This window comes from Myotis lucifugus, unplaced genomic scaffold (assembly GCF_000147115.1).
Source record: "Myotis lucifugus unplaced genomic scaffold, Myoluc2.0 scaffold_500, whole genome shotgun sequence".
In the NCBI taxonomy this organism is placed as follows: Eukaryota; Metazoa; Chordata; class Mammalia; order Chiroptera; family Vespertilionidae; genus Myotis; species Myotis lucifugus.
This window is the reverse complement of record NW_005871548.1, coordinates 366060-382875: the sequence shown is the minus strand read 5'-3', so window position 1 is coordinate 382875 and position 16816 is coordinate 366060. Positions and strand designations below refer to the sequence as shown.

At 41.3% G+C, this 16816-nt stretch overlaps 1 long non-coding RNA gene across 1 annotated transcript; it reads right to left on the bottom strand.

Moving 5' to 3' along the window:
* Window positions 1-2157: 2157 nt before the first annotated feature.
* Window positions 2158-16351, bottom strand: LOC111823460. The gene is made up of 2 exons (XR_002826475.1): window positions 16313-16351; window positions 2158-2335 (listed from the first exon to the last, which is right to left on the bottom strand). It is a non-coding gene; the product is annotated as an uncharacterized LOC111823460 (long non-coding RNA).
* Between the last annotated feature and the right edge of the window lie 465 nt (window positions 16352-16816).

Below are 16816 nucleotides of genomic sequence, written 5' to 3'. Positions count from 1 at the left end.
GAACCACGTAAGAGTAACTGATAAACTAAACATCAAAATAAAAATGTATGCCCTCCCAAAACACCACCAAGAAAATGAAAAGGCAAGCCATACACTGGAGGAAATATTCAAAATACACAGAGCCACCAAAGGACTTCTATCCAGAACATATAAAGAACTCTTAAAATTCAATAACAAGAAGACAACCCAATTAAAAAATGGGCAAAAGATTTGAATATTGAGTTTGAATTTTTGTCATCTGGCTATTCCCATCCTTCTTTATATTCAAAACAACTCTTTCATGGTCTACAATTAAAATTAAGCAACTGCTGTACACACTGGGGAGTTATTCTAAACTCTGTTTTATAATACCTTAAACTACTCACTTAGAAATACAATTATCGATACAAAACCCATTGTAATTGTTTCATTCTGTTGCTCTGCGTCATGGCACCGTGCCACATAATGTAGTTTTCTGCATTCTGAAAAACTCAATGTCTTACTTAGAAACAGCTTTGAAAATTGGCTCATGGCCTACTTGCAACTGATACCGTAGCTTAAATACCTTTCCAGCAAAGTTACACTAACTTCAAAATATTCTGGGATCAGCCATTAAAATGTTTTTGTTTCGGTTACAACACTAATGAGCACCAAATGTTAGAATTTGTTTTAACGACCTAATACATCAAGGATTTTCTTAAAAGGAGAGGCTGGCTCAGCCATCCATTATAGAGCGAAAGGTAGATTAGCTGGTACCGATATAGATAATACTTGAAAGATTTAATGTACTTAAGTGTAGAATCCAGCATTAAAAAAGTTGAATTCAGAAAGCCTGCTCAATTAGCCATCTTACTTTTTCTCTATAAAAACACCAAACTCCTGACTTTTAAGCCACACTTGAAAGCCTCCTCCCCTTCAGTCCTTGCAGAAGCCCTTAGCCTTCACCTTGACTTCCCCACTCCTGTAAAATGGGTGGTAATGCTATGCGTGGCTGTATTTCCTCCTGCTGGGAAGGAATATAAAGTATCAAAGGAAGCAACAAGCCGTTAGAGGAAATCTCAACATACCAGGCCTACTAATCCCGGTAAGAACCACTGATAGGACGAGATCTGGGGAAAGAAATGTGTACATGCTGTTTTAAATACCAAAAGCAGAGCAGCAAATGGGCTACTTGGGCTATATTCCCAGATGAGTGTTTAGCATGCGAAAAGGTAGCACTTTAAGGACAACTGCAGTTCCCAGGTGTCTTTCCCAGGCCCAACACCACACTCCAACGAGGGTGCATCTAGCATGATGGTGACACCATTTATCTGCTTTTGCTGCTGCTTTTGCTGCGGACTCTTCTGTGGGGCAGCACCTGCGTTCAGCACCTGCGTTCAGACCTCCATCTCGGTTGCTACAACCACCACTAATCATCTCATCTTTCCTTCCCAGCATGGTTTCGTTTTTCTCTTCTTTTTTGATTGCTCTTGTGATTTGACACTTCTTGGTCTTTGTGGTGTGTGTGTTTGTGTGACATCTTCTTTATCCATTCACCCATCAGTGAACACTTAGGTTGTTTCCATATCTTGGCTATTGTAAATAATGCCACAGTAAACATGGGGGTGCATATGTCTTTTTGATTAATGTCTTTGTTTTAAGATAAATACCCAGAAGTGGAATTACTAGATCCTGTGGTAGTCCTAGTTTTCATTTTTTGAAGCACCTCCATACTGTTTTCCATGGTGGCTGAATCAATTAACATTCCCACCAACACTGCACAAGTGTTCCCTTTCCTCCACACCCTCGTCCACATTTGCTATTTCTTGTCTTTTTGATAACAGCCATCCTAACAGATATGAAGTGCTACATCATTTAGCTTGGGATTTGCGCTTCCCTGATGATGAATGACGTGAAGCGTCTTCTTGCGTACCGGTTGGCCATCTGTAAGTCATCTTTGAAAAAATGTATTCAGATCCTCTGCCCCTTTTTTCATCAGATTGCTTTTTGCTATTGGTTTGTATGAGTTCTTTATGTCTACTTTTATATCAACTCCTTATCAGGTATATGATTTGCAAATATTTTCTCCCAGGCAGTAGACAACCCACAACTCTTTACAGCAGAGTTTTGTTTAGGCCACTAGGTAGACGGCAACAAACTGTAATAGCTGCAATAAACAAATACAAAGGTACCAGGGCGTCAATAAGATAGACGTTTATTTCTCTCTCACAGAGCAGTTCGCAGGTAGGGGAGTGATCTAGGGTGGGCAAGAGCTCCCTCCAGGGAGCCCAGAAGAGCTGGTTGGTGCGTCATCTCCATCACGTAGTGTCCATCTCTGGGTCCAAGACTGCTGCTTTCATTCTTTTTAAATATATTTCTTTATTGATTTCAGAGAGGAAGGGAGAAGGAGAGAGATAGAAACATCAATGATGAGAGAGAATCATTGATTGGCTGCTTCCTGCACACCCCACACTGGGGATGGAGCCCGCAACCCAGGCATGTGCCCTTGGCCGGAATCGAACCTGGGACCCTTCAGTCCACAGGCCGATGGTCTATCCACTGAGCCAAGCCGGCCAGGGCTGCTTTCATTCTTGTCATTGCCCAGCCGAAGAGGAAAAGGGAACAAGGACTTCCAGGGAAAGTGACTTGGTCTGTAGGAAGATGACCCCAGAAGTTGCCCACATCTCTTCCTTTTACATCCCAGGGTCCCACACTTAGTCACGGGGTTCCATTTAGTGTGTGTAGCTGGGAGTTACATTGTAGTTGGGTGGCCGTGGGTTAGCTAACACTGGGGAGGGACTAGGAGTTCTATTTCTCAAAAAAGAACAAAAGACCAGTTACTGGGGTACAGTTAGCAGATTTGTCTGTATTATCAAAGATGGAGGGAGACGGTAAGGAAGGGGATGGGAAGGTGGAGAGGGATGAGGACTCCAGTACCGAGAGAATGTGATATAATTGGTATGTCCTATAGCCTAAATTACTCCAATTTAGTTCACAAAAACTATTAATTTTCTTGTCAAGGGTACAGATATAACCCAAGTAAAATTTAAAAATAAGTGACCCTTTCCAAATGTGAAATTACAATTTTGCTTCTGACAACTGATAAATGTCTTTTGAGTTACTGCATATAATTCAACAGAATATGGTATCTGCTCCTTCAGGAATCTATGAAGGAACATAATATATATTTCATCTATAAACAAATATTGAAACTCACAAGACTGGCACTATTTGGAATGCTCATATATCTATAGAACTTATTGCCAATGATATACAAATACTTACACATGAAACCAAGATCAAAAACTAATACCCATCATTAATTGAATCCTATAAAATGCTCTCTTATTCAAGTCTCATTACAAATATTATTTTTCATTCCAACAACTCTGCAAGATACTATTTCATTTTATAGCTAATAAAAAAAGAACATTCAAAAGAGATTAACTTGTCCAATATCATTCAGCTCATGTGTAATAGAGCCAAGAGTCAAATACTTCACTTTCAAAAAAATTAACTTTAGGATATATTTCTCTTACTAGTTGAGTGTTGATCTATGAACCCGGAGGTCACAGTTTGATTTTCCATCAGGGCACATGCCTGGGTTGTGGGCTTGATCCCCCAGTGTGGGTATACAGGAGGTAGCCGATCGATGATTCTCTCTCCTCATTGATGTTTCTATCTCTCTCTCCCTCTCCCTTTCTCTCTGAAATCAATAAAAATATTTTTTTGAAAAAGAGGACATTGTCTTAAAATACATAAAATCTTAATTATCATCCATCAGTATATGAATGCTGATTTGCATATATAAAATATCAACAGGGTAGCATTTTGAAAGTGTGCAGCCTGGGAGCTACAGGTGTGTAAGCTTAGGGGATAGAGTGTCAAAGGTAAGGCCTCATGTGCCCCGTTATCTTTCCCTGGACCCAGACCAAACTCCTTTTCTGGATTCTCCATTCAATTGCTAAGCCTGGATTCCTGTGTCTGTCCACAGAGTCTCGCCAAACATCTTTCTTTTCAGTATTGTGTCCTCCAGATCCCCATCTATCATGTAGATTTTAATCAGAGGCAGACAGGGAACTCGAGAGAACCCTGCTGTTGCCTCTCCTGCCTCTTTACTGTTCGGGATTAGCCCACAGGGATAGCTTATCTGTCCAGCTACAGAACAGGGAGCTATGCTTTCCTATCCCATTTATTCTGAGATGGGGAAGGAACAATCACACATCTGAGAAAAGCTGGTGAATAGACAAAAAAATGCTGCAAAGTTCTTAAACTTAGAAATAAAGAAAATGTGTAAGCACAGTTCTATAAAGATGTTGGGAACACAGTAGGACAGCAAACAGGGTTCTGCCCTCACATAGCCCTCAAATCTGATCCTTAGCACATGGGTACTTGTGACATACTGCCTGTCTTCAAAGACAGAGTCCACCCCTTACATTTGGCATTAAATAGCTCTTAGGATGCTACAAAATGCTCTCTTATTCAAGTCTCATTGCAACAACCAACGATAGGAAGAACTATCTCTCCCTTGATATTAAAGAGAAATCAGATTAAGAAAAACTATATTTCGTGCTCAGAGTGACACAAATAATCGAGGAGGAGCCAGGCTTCCAGCCCAGGTCTTCTGGCTCCGATTCTGCTACACCAAGGGTCTCGGAGGAACAATGAGTCTGGTTTCTGTCAAGTGAATTTAGAGCTCAATTCCTAACATCTGAAACGCACGCTTCGGAACCCATACATCACACTGAAGTTTCACGCAGCCGTGGCAGAGCAGCGGTCAGCAACTAAAGGGACATAAATTCCAAGGAACAAGGCGCAGCAGCAGGCCCGGGCCTTCCCTGGTCCCTTGTCCTCAGGCCAAACCCACTTCCCACTCTCCGATACGAGTCTCGCCACACAGTTTGAATATGGAACTAAACTGTCCATATTTGGTCTCTAAAATCAGAGACCCAAAGGCAATTCAGGGTAAAAAGGCAGCGAGTACTGGAGGGTACCTGTGGGACATCCAATGTTAAACGCCATCAACCCAAGACCAAGGAGTGACCTTGAACAAAAAGGCGGAGATCCGGAGGGACCCACTCAATACCCCCACGTCTGCCACACTGAGATGACATCCTGTGAGGCTGTCCTAGAGACTTCACCTCCCCCACCCTACCACTCTGTTCAGTCTATTCTCAGACACAGGGATCTAGCCCAGCTGGGTGTGTTGTAGGCAGGCAGAGGAAGCGAAGGCTGCCTGTCCACAATGCTTTCCAAACTCCCTTTTCTGAGTAAGAAAACAACAGCAATGACCCAAGGAATAACCATCATTCATCTCGTCTCTGTGAAAATCATTCCCCACCCTGTGTGGTACAGGTGGGGCTGTCACACACAGAACCCTGAACAGCCTAGCCCGCAGGAGGGGGACAAGACTGTCCTGGTTAACTGTGATTTCTCTGGAGTGCTTCTGGATTTTATTTTTAACTTACTTAAATTTACACTTAAAAGCTTAACTCTAACTCATTTTTATTTTCATTTTAAATCTAACTGAAAATCAACAGTAGCCAAAAGAAATAAAAAAAAATAGCTAAAACAACCCTTCATTTAAAAGATTCTCAACTGAAAAAACTACTAAGTGAAATACTAAAATTTTTGTTAGTAATAATAGTTTTCTACATATTTTCTGATCAGAAACCAGAAAATGAAAGTTCTTATTAAGACCTTAAGCATTAGAAAATTTGATAAGAATCAATGACTTCCAGGGGATTGTCAAGGGCGGGGGAAAAAAAAAAGGACACATATGTAATACCCTTTGTACTTTAAGCAATAAAAAAAAAAAAAAAAAGAATCAATGACTTGGTGATCTGACAAATCTGTCATCACCTATCGGTCTAGCCCTGCCTGAGGGTGAGAAGTGCGCACAAGCTCAGTGAACCATCAAGTAGTTGATCAGGACTCCAGCCGGAAGTTTAGAGCTCTAGAGCCTTGCCCTTACCCATTATACTCTTCTGCCGCGTTGGCACTTGGCACACAATTCATATTCAGTTGGTTACCAAATGAATGAATCTCACTGTTTCACAAGATGTAGAGTCTCCTCGGGATGGCACGCAGGCCCTCCAATCCCAGCCCCAAGCTGGTCTCCCCTACTCCCTCACCTGTGCCACCTACTACAGCCAAACTGGTCCCTCCAACACACCCTGCGATTCCCACCTTCACTCAGGCTCCCTCTACTGGGTGTTTCCTCCTCTACACTATGTCTCCTTATCTTCGAGCCCCAGCCCAGCTCACCATGTCCATAAAGTTTTCTCTACTCTCTTTGTGCTGTGCTAATATCTCTCTCATCTGAACTACAACACTACATTCAGCAATTATAGGATGTAGGGTCTTTAAGGATAAGAGATAAGAACTTACAGGTGTTTATAAATTCTCCAGCATCAGAGTTCTACATACATCATGGACATTTAGAATGTATTTGTTAAATTAATTTAAGATACCTTTATTTTTTTAAATATATTTGATTGATTTTTTACAGAGAGGAAGGGAGAGGGAGAGAGAGTCAGAAACATTGATCAGCTGCCTCCTGCACACTCCCCACTGGGGACGTGCCCGCAACCAAGGTACATGCCCTTGACCGGAATCAAACCTGGGACCCTTGAGTCCGCAGGCCGATGCTCTATCCACTGAGCCAAACCGGTTAGGGCTAAGATACCTTTATTATCCAAAGATAAACTTATTACCTGGCCAGTGTGGCTCAGTGGTGGAGCACTGATCCATGAACCCGAGGTACTGGCTCGATTCCTAGTCAGGGCACATGCACACACTACAGGCTCCTTCCAGGCAGGAGGCAGCCAATCGATGTTTATCTCTCTCTATCCCTCTCCCTTCCTCTCTCTCTAAAATCAATTTTTTTAAAAGATTTAAAAAATAAATAAACTACTTATTGCCTCTGAAATAATCTCCCCATTTTTGACATCATTACCTAACTTAAAATCGTAATTCCAAATGTGTACGTGTGCACACACACAAAACCCAAACCGCGCAGTACTTAACCTGGAGAAGTAGCTCTACCAGATAATAATGCTGACATTCTCCATGCTGAAACAGCCCAGTTTCTAAGAGAATCATCAGAGAAGCACCTCACATTAGCAGTGGTTCTCAACTTTCTGGCCCTTTAAATACAGTTCCTCATGTTGTGGTGACCCCCATAAAATTATTTTCGTTTCTACTTCATAACTTTAATTTTGCTACTGTTATGAATCGTAATGTAAATATCTGATATGCAGGATGGTCTTAGGCGACCCCTGTGAAAGGGTCGTTTGACCCCCAAAGGGGTCGCGACCCACAGGTTGAGAACCTCTGCAATTGGAGGTCAGCATATTAAAGGTTCTATACAACTATGATGTACACACATCCTGCAAAAGAATGATAGGACCCAGGAATAATCTCAATAGTAACCATATGTTGAAAACAACGCAGGCATCTAAATCCCAGAGACCCATCAGTCATAGGTGCCACTTAACCACCTCTGCAGGCTCTTTGAAAACGTAGATACTGTTCTTTAGGGATTAGGCTCCTTCCCCACTAACCCTACAACCAAAGCAGTGAGCAGATCTAAATAAAAGAGGCTACAATCTCACCTACTGTCATTTCCGAAAGACAGAGACCAAGTACCCTGCACACTATTTGACTTTTTCCAATGCAATGGCCCATGAGCCTTAGCACAAAGCCAACTGTGCTGATGGAAGGCAGCGTGTGGAGAGGACCAACCAAATGTACTGCAGAAACCTCTGCACTGGAATCTGATTTAAAGGGGCCAAAGGGAGGAAGAAAGGAAGGGAGGGAGGGAGGGAAGTTCCAACGAGCATACACACATTGCACAATCTTCTTTTCATGGCAGTGACCCCAAAAATAAAAAATAAAATCTGCCTGCAAAGAGTCCTTTGAAACAGCTGCTTGGTTTCATGGTCAAGTTTTGTGGTTTGTGAGACTTGAAGCTATTCAAGTCGGTGATAAACACCGACTCACATGACCCACTCGAGGAAAAGGCTGGGCAATCTGTCTGGAGTTTACATTGGCCGTGCACATGAATATACTTAGTCACTGCTCAACATCACCGCTTACAAAGCCAGCGATTGTTTCCCCTCAAATGCTCATCTCCTCCATTAGAGCTCATTGACAACCACTGCCAAGAACCACTACATTAAGACCGCCGGCTACAGATTGAATAACTTGATAAAGCATTAACCTCAACACATTAAAAAATAGATGGGTGAAGCGCCTTTTCAATTAAAACATTATTTTTAACAGTGTTTATCTAGTGAGCAAAGGAAATCACATCGTATGTAGATAATCATATTACAAGATTACATCAAAGAAAGAATATAGAAAACATGCCTTAAAGCTATTTTCTATTCTAGATGCCCTCCTAATATATACTTTAAACAAGAAGAATAAGTAAAATACAGTACACATACTATTCTTATCATGCATGATTTTTCACTTAAAAATGCATTAAAAGACACATGAGGAAAACTCGTATCAAAACTCTTTTTGAGCCTAATTTTTTTATCCTCACCTGAGGATATTTTTTTCCATTGATTTTTAGAGAGAGTGAAAGGGAGAGGGAGAGACTGAGAGAAAGAAACATTGATGTGAGAGAGACACATCGACTGGTTGCTTCCCGCACCCACCCTGACCGGGCCAGGGATCCAGCCTGCAACCGAACACAGGACCCTTCGGTCCACAGGCCAACGTTCTGTCCACTGAGCCTAACTGGCTAAGGCAGGAAACAGATTCTTGTTCGACTTATGTAAATAGCTATATTGCCATGAAACGAAAATTACTCAATAAGATTTTCTGAATTCTGGAGGGATCACATAGGGAGAAAATTGTTTCATCTTTGTTCACAAAGGTACACTTTACCAAATTGCTGTAAATTATAGATAGCTTAAGAGAAAAGAGGAAAACAAAACATTAAAGAACCAGCAACGTTTCAAACAAAAAGTCATTAAAAATTATAATCATCCTCATCAGTTCGTGTAATTAATTCTTGTTCTGTTTGATCGTGGGTGAGCAGTTCTATGCATCCATCAACTTCTTCATTAGTTTAGAAAATTACTCAGTCCATTGGCACGGTCTCAAGTGATGGCTTCACTGAACATTCTCGCCTCAAGCTGATTGTAAACACTTTTGGAAAAGAATTAGGAGTGAAAAACAACTGTCTGTGAATGACAAAAGACTTTTAAATGGCCATGGTTAGAGATCCCATAAGAGGTCATTATAATGTAATTGACAAGAAAATTTGCTTATTTCAGTTACATACGATATCTTAACATAACTGGAATATGACTGATAACATGATGCTGAACATATCATGAGTGTCAAGGGTATTGACAAATTTGCATGAACTTTTACTAGTAACAGTGTTTATATGTTTCTGTAACCTATATCCTTACAAATATAACCTAAAGAAGGTTTACCATCACTTTTTTTTTAAATCCTCAGCCGAGGATATATTTTTCCATTGCTTTTAAAGATGAGGAAATATCAGTTTCCTCGTCTTAATAAAAAAAGAGATGGTGAGCCCAGGATCTTCACATGCAAGCCTGGATCTTAGCACAGCGCCTGGCACACGATCTGCAAAATACCATTTCCTTCCGCTTCTTTTCATGACAGTGAAGTATTCGCTGAGCAGCAGGCATTGCTTTAGATTGCTGAATTAGACTATTTCAATCAGGACTACCACAACTATTACACAGAATAGCCATCCTCGTCTCCTTGGCTTTCTATATATCCCTCCCTTAATCAAGACTAAAAAGCTTCCGTATGAAATTGTATTACGTGTAGTACCTAAAGCTCATTACCATTTCAAAAGTGTGCCTATGTGTGCTTAGGTTTTCAGATTAAATTCAATCTGAAGTCAAGGCCCCTTCCACAGCAAAATGTAAAGGTTAACACTTCATATAAGATAAAGAAAATCCGGTTGTGCCTTGGTTGGTGTGGCTGTGTCATCCCGGGCACCAAGAGGTCACTAATTCAATTCCAGGTCAGGGCACATGCCTGGGTTAAGGCTCGATCCCCAGTAGGGGGCAGGCAGGAGGCAACCATTCGATGTTTCTCTCTTTCTCTCTCTCTCTCTCTCCCCCCCCTCCCTCTCTAAAATCAATAAAAGCATATTTAAAAACAAAAGAAAACCCAGTTGCTGCTTTATTAGGTAGCTGCCTATCCCTCCAACCCCAAACTTTCTAGGAGAAAAAGAAAAAGACTGAATTATGTCACCTCAAAGATGTGCAACTCACTTCAGTTAATTCAAACCTGTGAAAATTAGGAACGAGTGTGTAATCCCAAAGTACAAATCAAATCAAATCATGCTGTGTGTAGATTACTTCATGGGTTTAGGAATTGTGCTCCCAAACCTAAAGTGTTCAGTTAAAGTTTAGAAAGTCAAGCATTTCGAAATAATACTATTCTAAGGTTAAATAACTCTAAGGAGGAAAAAGGTGAGAAACTTTGAATTCAACAACCCACGTATGGATGATCCATACCCTCCCCACCTTTTCTAATTCTCCATGGCCCATTTTAAATTCTGAGTGGATTTTCCTCCTCTACAACAGGCTGCTTTCAGAATGTCTCCTTCTGCATATTTTATCAAATAAAAATTAATTTCCACATGTGTCTAAAATAGAGTTCAAATTATACTATAACCCAACGGAAAGACTGCTTTGACTGCTCATTTCTACGAGTACAAAGATCTGACCACGCCGACCTTAAAGCACAGATGCCAAAGCCAACTGACCCCATCCTCTCACCTGGGACAAAAACGCTAGACGCTGAGAATGTTTTGCAAGAAACCAATGGGCAACCACTGAACCTAAAGATGAAGTTTTATTAGAAGAGAAATGGAAACTCGGCCTGTGTACACAGCCCCTAATGGGAAACGACAGGGGGAACTTTATGAGTGGAAACCTTACACAGAGCCCCCTTATGTCTGAAGCAGAGGCATCAGCTTGACGTACAGCAGAGCAGGCAAGGGCCCTGGCCCTCAAGTCAGGTCGCCTGGATGCAAATCCCAGCTCCAATTACTATTCATTTGGCCAAGTCATTTAGCCTCCATCTACCTCAGTTTCTATGTCTGTGAAGTTGGCGTAATAATGGCCCTTAATGGGATTACAGTGAGGATTCAATTGGATAGAACAGACTCGAAGCACTTAGCACAGTAACTGGCACACAGTAAGTATTTAATACGTGCCAGCCAGCGTGTAATTATTATCCATCCCCTTTCTAAAATTGTTTCATAACACCACAGTAGCAGAAGTGTCAAAAAGCATCTTAGCCCTGGCTGGTTTGGCTCAGTGGATAGAGCATCAGCCGGTGGCCTGAAGGGTCCTGGATTCGATTCCGGCCAAGGGCGTGTACCTCGGTTGCAGGCTTGATCCCTGGTCCTGGTTAGGGCACGGGTGGGAGCAACCAATCAATGTGTCTCTCTCACATCGATGTTTGTCTCTCTGTCTCTCTCCCCTCCCCTTATACTCTCTCTAAAAATCAATGAAAAAATATCCTCGGGTGAGGATTAACAACAACAAATTATAAAAAAGTGCCTTGCACAGAAGTTAAATTATATTTGAGTGCCTCACTCCCTGATAGGAGTACATAACCCTAATGCCTATCAACATTCAGCAAATACAATAACCTGGATCCCATACCAAACAAACACAAATTTAAAAATCCTTGAAAAGTACTAATCTGCTCACTGGAGCCCAGAGTTCTAATTACTAATAATTAGGGTACAGTATTAAGGGACTGATTAATTTTTTTCTATAATATACTGCTGCTGACGTGATCTTGAGGGGTAACCATAATGAAACCACACTAAAGTCAAAAAGCATCAAGACCCATCACCTATGGGGGAGGCAGAGCAATTCCACAGCCCCTCCCACAGCGGGCAAGAGGGCATGAGAGCCACGGCCTATTCCAACCAGCTCAGCTCTCGTCCCAATGAGTGAAAGATCTACTGGGATCATTCCAAAAGTTTGGTTTGCATTTGGCCTTGACAGCCCGAGAAAACCTGAGCGTCTCAGGGAAAGTAACACCTCTATCTGAAACCCACAAGTTGGGGATGAAAAGGAAAGAAAGTCTCTAAGTGCTTGAATTCCACCACCCCTCCCCACCCCCAGGGAGAAAGTATTTCAGACGGAACTGTTAACTGGCAGCTGCCCCCGTCAGTATCACCTAAACAGGTTTCCAGAGCAGGAATCTAATAACCACTTATTTGGCAGCCACTAATTTACCCTTCATTTCAAAGCGGCCTTTTTATCTAGGTGTAAAAGAATGAAACGGCCTAAAAAATTTTTTTTTGCAGCAGATGGAAATGCATTCATTACTCTCCATTATACTTTTCAGCTGGCAATAACTGTGGTTGTAAAGAAAAGAGAAAGAGAGTTTGGGTGCTTTTAATCAAAGCTTGGATTCTAGCCCTGCCCTGCAGCAGCCTGTAATATGAGGAAAGTTCCTGCTTCGAATTCCAAAAGAAATGAATTTTTATGTGAGTAGCCCCCTCCGTCCGCCGCCACCTCTCTGTTATTGCTGTGATCCACGCAGCAAATGTCACAAGCATCGACTACTTTAGATGCAACGTTAATTCTGGTACCTTGGAAAAACATTCATTGATACACTGATCGCATTTCATAAAAGTTTAAAGTGCAACAAATGGACCATAAAACACTTCTGGAACAACTGCATGCGGTGGGCATTATTGTGCTTATTTTGCAGGTAAGGAAGTAAACTCAGATCATGCCAAAAACCTGGCAACCTTCTAAAGGTTCATTTACCTCCTACACCAGTGATGGCGAACCTTTTGAGCTCGGCGTGTCAGCATTTTGAAAAACCCTAACTTAACTCTGGTGCCGTGTCACATATAGAAATTTTTGATATTTGCCACCATAGTAAAACAAAGACTTATATTTTTGATGTTTATTTTATATATTTAAATGCCATTTAACAAAGAAAAATCAACCAAAAAAATGAGTTCGCGTGTCACCTCTGACACGTGTGTCATAGGTTCACCATCACTGTCCTGCACTGTTTTCTCAGCGCCCCACAGAATCCTAGAGTCCCCTCTAGATTTCCCGAATCGGGCCTGTGCTTACTGGGAGTACTTGGGTTCCAACACAGCAGGTTCCCTTCTTCTCAACTCCTCCAGCAAGCAAGCTCTCTCAGTCCCCCGTCTCGGTCCATGCATTCTCTCTACTTACGTTCCTTTGGAATATCCCCTGTGAATCATCCCATGGCTCGCTTGTTCTGACATGTAAGATCTCTTCAAGCCCCCTGGGTACCACATGTCACCATGTGCCCTCAATAGGATATGCTGTCCACTTGGAAATACCTATGACATACCCACTTCTCTCTGCCCCCTCCCCCCCCCCCCGTCACTGAATGGCCTGAATACACCTCCATTCTCTTAACTATCAATTCATACTTGATCCCTTCAGTAGAAACTCAAAATGACCCTCTCTTCAGAAAGCCTGCCCTTGACTCGCTTCACGTAACTGTAGTCCCTCTTGTAGCAGAAGGCCCACTGGCTCCGAACCCAGATCTGGCTTCCACTCCTGATCCTTCCACTCGCTGGCATTACCTGAGCAAATGACTCCACCTTCTGGGACCAGTTTCTCCACCATAAACGATGGGCATGAGACCGCCTAAGCTGAAAACTAACCCCCAGCTCTAAGAATGTTTTATGCAAAAAGATTAGCAAGAGCATTAATTTATAAGAACAAAAATTATTATACCATTTTAAAATGACCCAAGGCATCTTAAGTTAAAAAAAATAATGTATGACAGATAAAAAAGAAAAAAACTTTTTAAGTTTCAAAGGGTGACAAGGTTCATTAAATTGTCCGTTTTCTACTCTTTGATACATGAATGAAAAACCCAGGTAATCCCTTAAAGATGATGAATACAGATACTCTCCTATTTGCTAATCTCTATGCAATATTTTATATATATTTGGTATATATTTAATATACCAAATGTGTTTTAAATACTAACGGTGGATAGTCTTATGTGTTGACTTGGCTAGGTTATAATACCCAGTTATTTAATCAAACATTAATCTAGGGTTGCAGTAAAGGTATTTTGTGGTTAATGTACAATAAGTTGACTTTAAGTAAAGATTACCCTTGAATGTGTGTGTGTGTGTGTGTGTGTGTGTGTGTATGGGGGGTGGGGGGGAGCACTCATTTAATGAGTTGTAGACCAAAAGAGCAAAATCCAAGATTTCTCATAGAAGGAATTCTACCTCAAGACTGCAGCAAAACCCTTGCCTGACCTTCCAGCCTGCTGGCCTGCCCTGCAATTGATGGGTTTGCCAATCCCTACGATTTCATGAGCCAATTTCTTAAAATCACACTGTGGTTCCATTCAACTGAGACCTGACTGGTGTGGCTCAGCCGGTTGAGCATCATCCCATGTACCAAAAAAGTTGTTAGTTCGATTCCTGGTCAGGGCACATGTCCGGGTTATAGCTCGATCCCCAGTAGGGGGCATGCAGGAGGCAGTCTATTGATGTTTTGCTCTCACATCGATGTTTCTCTCGCTCTAAAAATCAATTAAAAATCTCTTTTTAAAAAGTATTAGTGATACCAGTTAACTGTAAACTTTTTTTGTAAAGGGCTGGTCGTATCTCAGCTTTGTGGGCAAGGGACTGCTGTGCTGGATGGCACAGTTCTAGACGATCAGAGCTGAAAGGGGCCCTGGGGGCCATTAGTGAGCCATGCTTAGCCTAGGAAAAGACTTCTCACGGCTAGGAATTAAGAAGCAGCTGCAGAGAGGAATACTACTGCCATGGCAATGGGGGAAATCACAACACTGGTAGAATCCAATCCTTTTCACAGGCAGTTGCTGAGACTAAGGGGCCAAACACCTCATCCAATCACATGGCCCATTAGCAGCATAGCAATTTCTAGAACCCAGGTATCCCAGCACTCCGTTTAGGGCTCCTTCTATTCCTCTACTAGGATGGTGCTAACGGAATGAAAACCCAGTGCCTGCAGGTCTCACTTCCCATTCACTAGCCAAGAAACACAGCATTCATCTCACCAACTAACAGACTCTTTCTTCTCAGCTAGACTTCGCTACTGGCAATTGTAACTTTAAAAAGATGGAGATGAAGAACTAAGATTTGAACCAAGGCTTTAAAAATGCGTCTATCAGTTTGGGTTTTAAAGGTCTGACATTGGCTAAAAATGGAAATAACCTCTGCATACAATCTATGTCTGTCTATATATAATCTATACATAATTATACATCTATATAATAACAACAATGGACTAAGGCCATTGGCAAGCCTAGTTTCCAAGAACATTAATGATCGTTTTCCCTCTATAGGTCTTTCTTTTTATTTTTTTACTTTTTTATAGTTCTTGGCAGTTTTTAAAAGTCTTTAGAGTATGGATGAGAGTTCATACACAGTTCAAAGGCTAAACTCCAAAGCAAAATCATAAACATAAGAAATGGCGGGTCCCAGATACTTTCTTTCAAGCAAGTTTTCAACTATTCTACACATGAGTGTGACATTTCATCGTGAGGGCTAGGAGGGAGGCAGGTAGGTTAGAACGTAAGTCCAATGATTTGTGTTTTTCTGTTCTTCAGAGACATGCATGCAAAAGTGAGTGGTAGGGAGCGGAAAACCCACTACAAACATGGGGAAAGCCTGTAATTCTTGGGTCTCCCAGGGAGTGAGGGCACCAGGTCCAGAGAACCATCACTGATCACCCTTTTCTGCAGAAAACTCTGTATAGAAGAATCTGGAGATGATCTGCCGGTAAGCCCTACAAGGAGCATTAAGCCTGACAAAAAGCATTAGCAACTTAGCTACAATCAATCCAAAGGCAGCCCTGACTCAACACAAGCTTTAAGAATTTATAAGAAACTCAAGCACAGATATTTTTTTCAAGAGTTTATAAGCTACAGCTAATAATACTGTACACATCTGAAATCCGGAAGAGAGTAGATCCTAAGTATTCTCACCACACAAAAAGAAATAAAATGGTAACAACGTGAGGTTACCATCTGTTGATTAGCTTGATTGTGGTAATCATTTCAAAATTTATATGTATACCAAATCATTACATTCTATACCTTAAATATATACAATTTTTATTTGTCAGTTATACCTCCAAAAGCTGGGGGGAAAGAATGTATAAGTTAGCAAGACACCATGGCACCAATAAACAGAAAATGTTTGTGTTTTTTATGTGAATCGGTGCAAGTCAGAGGACCAAATCAGATCTAAAAAGTAGCTGTACCAATACAGTAATTTAAAAAATAATCAAGTTTAACACTTGAAATATGAAACTCTGGGAAGAAGCCAAACAATCACCTGGTATCATTCTCCACCAATGGCAACGCTACGGCTCTCCCTGGCTCTCTTGCCCAGTTTGTGGCAAACAATTCACTTACCATCTACTTGAAGCTAAGAGAGCCTTTGTAATCACAGTGAAGACACTGTATGATGTAGATTAGGAAATGCGTATTAATTGCAGCCAATAAAACATAAATACAATGTAGACGATAATTATAATTATCTCCGGTAATGATTAAAAAAAAAAACAAGCCCATTAAGGAAAACTAAACGTGTCCACGTGTATATAACAACAAATCTTGGGCTACCAATGTATCTTTTTTAAATACTGCCCATGGCAAAGAGATGTATTTCCTTGTAGCAGAAATAAAAAGCAACAGTAAGTTCTTAGTAGTTTAGTCATTGCACCCTAATCTAAAACTAAACCCAACAGGATAACTTTTAGTATTCTGTGTGAGAGAGTCAGGCAGAAGAACAACGAACTGTTAACTGCAAACGGTTTGACAGCTGGGTCTCCCATGC